The sequence below is a fragment of the Trachypithecus francoisi genome, unplaced genomic scaffold, assembly GCF_009764315.1.
Source record: "Trachypithecus francoisi isolate TF-2019V2 unplaced genomic scaffold, Tfra_2.0 Lachesis_group4, whole genome shotgun sequence".
In the NCBI taxonomy this organism is placed as follows: domain Eukaryota; kingdom Metazoa; phylum Chordata; class Mammalia; order Primates; family Cercopithecidae; genus Trachypithecus; species Trachypithecus francoisi.
In genome coordinates, this window is record NW_022681469.1 from 10,460,940 (window position 1) to 10,468,277 (window position 7,338).

Sequence of the window (7,338 nt, forward strand, 5' to 3'; positions counted from 1 at the left end):
GAGCTGGTAGGGCTGGTGAGTCTAGAGGCGCTGGAGTCCCAAGAGCTTGGCCTGGAATCTTGAACCTGCAGCCATACATTCGGACCCTAGCTTTGCCTTTTTACTTCTCTGTCTTTGACCACTAGAGAAATAAACAAACCTCATAACATTATTTCCTCGACTGCCTCTTAAAAGTCAAAATCTTGAGTTAGGGCCACCTCATATTTTGGTCAAGACCAGTGGACCTAGGTAAGAGTAAATCAGAGAATTCCCAAGGTGGAAGAAATTATTCCTAGACAACGGATCCCCTGGATTTGGGCTGAGGAGTGAGACAGCTGGTCACCCTGGGGGTGAACAGAGCCAAACGCATACACCTCATTGTTGTTTTAATAACCCAAGTTGGATTCAGGGAGTACCTGTGCAATTCTGTGATTAGCACATCTGCAGTGGATTTCCCCATGTTGTAGCTGAGAGGCGGGCTGCTGAGACGACCCCTTAGGGAAAAGTGGAAAACTCTGCCTCTAGAACGGAGACCTGGCTTTCTCTTCCACTGCTCGATCTCAGCTCAGGGATTCTGTGCCCCTCTCTCTCCGGACAGTTTTTACACCAGATGATCTTCTAATTGCTGTGAATGCAGCCTAATCAGCAAGTCCCTATCTGGGGACATTATCAATTTCAAACCTTGGTCAGTCATGAAGCCCCACTGGAGGACTTCATCCTGAAATCCACGAACAAAGAAAGAGATCCCGCAACGCTGTCATCTAAAATGCCTTAAAATGCCAGTGCTGCGACAGATGGCCCTGCTTGGTGTAAGTGACAATGCCCCCAGCAGGCCATTGATTCTGTTTGTGAAATTTAAATATCTGAACAATGACTGATGGTGCTAGAGAGACGTGTAACTTCAACACCCCCCGCCCCGACTCCAACCCCCACCAGGTTTCAGCATATCTCAGTAGTCCTAGTAAAAATAGGTCAGTAAACAGCCTTATTTATGGCGAATGCTTGGGGTTCCTAGGTCATTGAGCCATGAACACTCAGGGAACTGAGGTGTGGCTGGGGATGGGGGTTGGAAATAACTCTTTAAGCAGGAAACAGTGTACTCCACGTGCACAGAATACAGAAGGAACTGAGTTGGCAGCGATCGAGACAGTTCATGGGAGGAACTCAGAGGAAAATCAATGCTTTCTCTCTGTGAGAAAGTTTTCAATGTTTTTCCCTTTAAGAAAAGTGAAAACTGTAGTTTAATTTTAAGGAATGCAATCGTTATAAAAACCTGGACTCTTTCAAATTACAAAGTTTTGTTTATGAAAGTAAGAGTCTGAGATTTTCCTTTAAGATAGAATGGGGAAAACCAGGATTATATTAAGCCTTGTTTATCAACAGTTCATAACAATGTGTGTTTTTGCATGCTTTTCCCTTACTCTGAAATAGGTTTTACTTTGCTTAAATTAGTAATTAGTAAATATTAATGCTTTATTGGTTTAATAATACATGTATTAAAAGCAGTTTATTTTCACAGAAAAAGCCCAATTATTTGGTATTGTAAGACACAAAAGAGAAATGCCATAATTCCCACTGGGGCTGTGGATACTGGACCCCATAACCAGGTGCCAGAGTTCACGTGGTGTTCAAAATCCAAATTATAAGCATAGTGCCAAGGACTCTCAGGACGGCTTCTACAAATCTAAGCCTTCAGAAAAGGGATGGAACAACAGAATGAGCGTCATCATGGCTTGGATGGTTGGAGGTGCTTTGGGCATGAAGAGCCTCTAACTGTGACACAGTTGGAGGCTTCCAACGTCAGCTCTAAGTATATGCACAAAGTCAGAGTCTCATAGCTGAGCTATTAAAAATAAAATCAACACCAAGATATACTTGAGAGTGACTCTTTTTATCACTTCCTTTTCACATGCCTTTGATCTCTGTCTTGTGTGAAAGTCTACTATAAAAATGTGTATCGTCACTATGTCTATACTGATGAATTTAAAGGGTCTAGAAAATAATTTCAGAAACAAGGTTTTGGCAAACCCACCAGGCATTAGCACCTGACTTAGAAACACCCATCTGCAAATGCAAAGCTCCAAAAGCGACTTTTGACCCTTTCCTTCTGTGTTGATTGTTGTATGGACGGCAGTGGCAAGGTGGAAAGGCACATGGGCTCTGCAACATTAGGGTTAAAACCCTCCGTGGGATGAGACTGTCCCAAGCAGCCCAGTGTCTATTCTGGGCTCTGGTCTGTAGGCCTCCTGGGGGCTGACAACAGCTGCCTTCAGGCTCTCAGGGTGGGATCCTTCAAGGAGCAACTGAACAGCTGCTGCTCTCCATCTTTCTCTGCCCATCCTGGGAGAGCCTCTTCCCCTCCCCCTGTCCCTTCCATTCTGGCTAAGAGACCATTTTCCTAATGGCGGGCTTCCCGCTTCCTCCTTCAGCATTGGATGCATCTGTCTCTGCCAGAGCAGTAACAGCCCCTGCCTGGAATATTTGTATTGTAATTTAAAAAACTGATATCTGCTGTTTCTCGAGCTCTCTGATGCTAAGTGCTTCAGATGAATTATCCCTCCAAACCACCTCATACTCACAATTCCAGATCAATAAGTTATGGGTTGATCTTACAGTTACTGGACAGGGGTCCAGATCCAGACCCCGAGAGAGGGTTCTTGCATCTCGTGCAAGAAAGAATTCAGGGCGAGTTCATAAAGTGAAAGCAAGTTTATTAAGTAAAGGAATAAAAGAATGGCTACTCCACAGACAGAGCAGCCTCGAAGGCTGCTAGTTGCCCATCCTTGTGGTTATTTCTTGATTACATGCTAAACCAGGGGAGAATTATTCGTGCCTCCCCCTTTGAGATCATATAGGGTAACTTCCTGACGTTGCCATGGCATTTGTAGACTGTCATGGCACTGGTGGGAGCGTAGCAGTAAGGATGACCAGAGGTTACTCTCATGACCATCTGGGTTTAGCGGGCTTCTTTCCTGCAACCTGTTTGATCAGCAAGGTCTTTATGACCTGTATCTTGTGCCGACCTCCTATCTCATCCTGTGACTTAGAATGTCTTAACTGTTTGGGAATGCAGCCCAGTGGGTCTCAGCCTCATTTTACCCAGCTCCTATTCAAGATGGAGTTGCTCTGGTTCAAACGCCTCTGATGGCTTCTTTTTCATGTAGCTCTTTACACGAGATATAGAGAAGTCTCCAGGACTATAGGAAGGACACACAAGCTCAACCTTCATCTGGAGAAAAGGAACTGGGTTTGGCCAGGCTAAACCCCACGTGGCCTGAAGTCTTGGTGTCCCATTCATGATGTTATTCCGGAATGAATAAGCCAGATGCTGGGAAGTCTGATACGTGCTGAACTACTGTGTTTTGATGTGAATGTCTTGTTGAAATCCTATGGCCAGAGGGCACTGTTGGCAGGAATTGGGAATTTTTCCCAAAGGGAGTGGATATTCCCACCATCCAAGATCTTGAGGAGATCAAATAATCCAAGGACAGGGAATGAGGCCTGGGGAAGTGGCCCTTGGCCTGGGAGAGGGCATGGAGAAACTGCATGCGCGAGTTTGGGTGAGTAGGGACCCTGTTGGGCGAGTAGGGACCCTGTTGAATGGTCAGTGCCTTACAGATTCTGAAAGCAGTCCTATCTAGAATTCAATTTGAAATAATTTCTGTATTGCAATTCTTTCCTATTATTCTCAAGAGTAGTGGACATTTGTTTTTGCCCTCCTGATATTCAACTCACCCTTTTTTGGTAATAGCATCTTCAATTTTCCTGGGGAAGATTGGATTCCCCACTCGTCCCATGGGTTTCAGCCAGGGCTGGCCCCATCCCATGGCTTCTTGGGTGCACAAGTGATGCGGAGCTGGCCAATGAGAGTACTGTGCACCGCTGGCCATGGTGACTGGTTCATGGCTGAGCATGTGACCCCAACTGGGCCAATCAGAGCCAGGCTTAGGTCTTGCTAGGACTATCAGGGAGAGTCATCCTCTTACCTCTGGAAGGAATAAGCCTAGAGCTTCCGGGGACAACCACTTGGAGGATAAAGTACACAGAGCAAAACAGAGCCAAGAAAGAGCTTGAATCCTGAAGACATGCAGCCATGACCTCAGACTGAAGGCCGGAGCCTCTGAATCCAGCCATGCCCAAACTAAGAACATGCCGGTACTTTTTCAGCTTTGTGAACCAAAGAACTCTCTCGTTTTGGCTGAAGTCGGTTTTGATTGAAGTTTCTGTCATTTTCTTCTAAAGATATCTTATTAAATATATAAGCCATGTCTCATCGGTCACCGTGGGAAGTTCAGGAAGGGTCCTTGCCCATGCTTGACTAAAGCGCACTGTGTGAGAACAGCAGCAGCTTAAGAAGCTGATGCAGACCCTACAGGAAGTCATCTTCATGGGGAAAGTGGACAGCGGCAGTCCGAGGCCTCATCCTACCAAAGGCTGCAAGCTTCCCCCTGGACAGATGTGTGGAACATGTCATTGTATTTGTAGATCCTCAGAAATACCTGGGAAAGGCATCCAGTCAAGAGGCTCTGGATGTCATAATAATTTGGGCATTAAAAGCTAATGTTTATACCCATGTTCACATCAGCATTATCGACAATAACCAAAAGGTAGAAGCAATGCAAGTGTTCACACACAGATGAATAAATAGACAAAATGTGTTCTATCCATACAATGGGATATTGTTCAGCTTTAAAAATGAAGGAAATTCTACCACATGCTATGACATGGATGAATTTTTAGGACGTTATGCTAAATGAAAGAAGCCAACCACAAAAAAAACCCACAAAATATTTCATGATTGTACTTATAAGAGGTATGTAGAGTAGTCAAATTCAGAAAGTAGAACAGTGGTTACCGGGGGCTGGTGGAAGAGGGAAATGAGGAATTCTTGTTTAATGGGTACAGAGTTTCAGTTTTGCAAGAGTTCTGAAGATGGATGGTGGTGATGTTTGCACAACAATGTGGTTCTACTGAAAACGATTGCACTGTACACATGAAAATGAGAAAGATGGTACATTTTGTATATGTACATTTTACGGCAGTTTTTTTTTTAAAGCGAATGTTATCTCATTCTCATTGTATTTCAGGCAGTGAGGCCAGTCAACACTTGGATTACACAGCTAAATGTTTTACATTGTGCCAGGGAGGAACAGACAGAGTTGACTGGGGTGAGAAGGCTGAAAATAGGTTCTAGGTTTCTTCAAGGAGTTTCAGATTGGAGACAGGTCCTGAATCAGTAACAAATATTATAGGAGCAGTCCATAAATTTAATTTAGGCTACTTACAAGATCTAGAAGTTAATTCTTTTCTTTCTTTCTTCCCTCCCTCCCTTCCTTCCTATTCTCCTTTCCTTCCTTCCTTCCTTCCTTCCTTCCTTCCTCCTTCCTTCCTTCCTTCCCTCCCTCCCTCCCTCCCTCCCTCCCTCCCTCTCTCTCTCTCTTTCTTTCTTCTTTCTTTCTTTCTTCTTTCTTTCTTTTGACAGGGTGTCTCTCTGTTGCCCAGATTGGAGTGCGGTCATGCCATATCATAGATCACTGCTACTTCAACCTCCTAGGCTCAAGCAATCCTCCCACCTCAGCCTCCTGAGTAGCTAGAATTGCAGGCATATGCCACTACACTTGGTTTTTTTTTTTTTTTTTTTTTTTGTAGAGATAGGGTCTCACTGTTTTGCCTAGGCTGGTCTGAAACTCTGGGGCTCAAGTGATCCTCCTGCCTTGGCCTCCCAAAGTGTGAAATTACAGTTGTAAGCCACTGCACCCAGTCCTTTCTGAGAAAATTTAACACACTTAGAGGTGAGATCTAGCCATGTTGGAGCTACAGTCTTAGTTTTTGTTTTTGATTCTTCCTCTGTGAGTCTGGATCACCTGTGGAATGATCACAGTAGAGAGGCAGAGGAACTGGTGAGCCCTGTGTCGTGGTGGGCTAGGTAAGAGCGCTTCCGGAGTAATGAGATCCTTGCTGTAGGGAAAAATGTAGGGAAAGATCTGGGGTCCTTGGTGTTCCTTTCGTCCTTTATTTCTTCCCTTCCTTGCTCCAGGCACCTTTTATCCTCTGCATACAAATTGCATTAAAAATAATTTTCAGCCTTTAATCCCAGCACTTTGGGAGGCTAAGGTGGGTGGATCATTTGAGGTCAGGAGTTTGGGACCAGCCCGGCCAACGCGGCAAAACCCTGTCTCTACTAAAAATACAAAAATTAGCTGGGCGTGGTGGTGCTCACCTGTAGTCCCAGCTCTCTGGGAGGCTGAGGCAGGAGAATCGCTTGAACCCAGGAGGCGAAGGTTACAGTGAGCTAAGATCCAGCCACTGCACTCCAGCCTGGGCGACCAGAGCAAGCCTCTGTCTCAAAATAATCAATGAAGCCGGGCGCGGTGGCTCACGCCTGTAATCCCAGCACTTTGGGAGGCCGAGGCAGGTGGATCACGAGGTCACGAGATCTAGACCATCCTGACTAACATGGTGAAACTCTGTCTCTACTAAAAATATAAAAAATTAGCCAGGCACGGTGGTGGGCACCTGTAGTCCCAGCTACTTGGGAGGCTGAGGCAGGAGAATGGTGTGAACCCGGGAGGCGGACGTTGCAGTGAGCTGAGATCGCGCCACTGCACTCCATCCCGCCTGGGTGACAGAGTGAGACTCCATCTTAAAATAAAATAAAATAAAATAAAAATAATTTTCAAATGCTTCCCTTTGAAGTACAGAGGCCCGAAGTGGATAAGCCCTGCTGACCTTGAACACAAGAGGCAGCATGCCAGGACCTGCGTGAAGAGGCCTTTCTCGCAGGGTGAAAATCACGCTGACCAGCCTGAGCCCCAGCGGCTTCAGCAAGATGAACTTAGTACTGTGGAGAGAAGAGTGATGGAGAAGGAAAGAGGAAGGGAGATAAGGCCTCAGGGACTTCCAGGTGCCTATCTCAGGAAGGCAGGCTTTCCATATGCTCGAAATATTCCTAGCAGGACCTGTAACGATTGTATTTTGTACCATTCTCCAATTGGGTTAGTAACTGTGTGTGTTCCATGTGTGACTGTGTACCCTTTCAGGTGGTATGAGGCATCATGGCAGAATGACGTGTATATATTTTATTCCTCTTCATTAAAACAGTTCATTAAAACAGTGATTCATTGGGTGATGGGTGCACCAAAGTCTCACAAATCACCCCTAAAGAACTTAATCATGTAACCAAGCACCACCTGGCCCCCAATAATCTTTGGAAATAAAAGATTAAAAAATAAATTAAAAAAATTTAAAAACCAAAATTCATCTCAAAAAAAAAAAAAAAAGAACAGTGATTAAAAATGGTCAGGCTGGATGCAATGGCTCAAGCCTGTAATCCCAGCACTTTGGGAGGCTGAGGCAGGC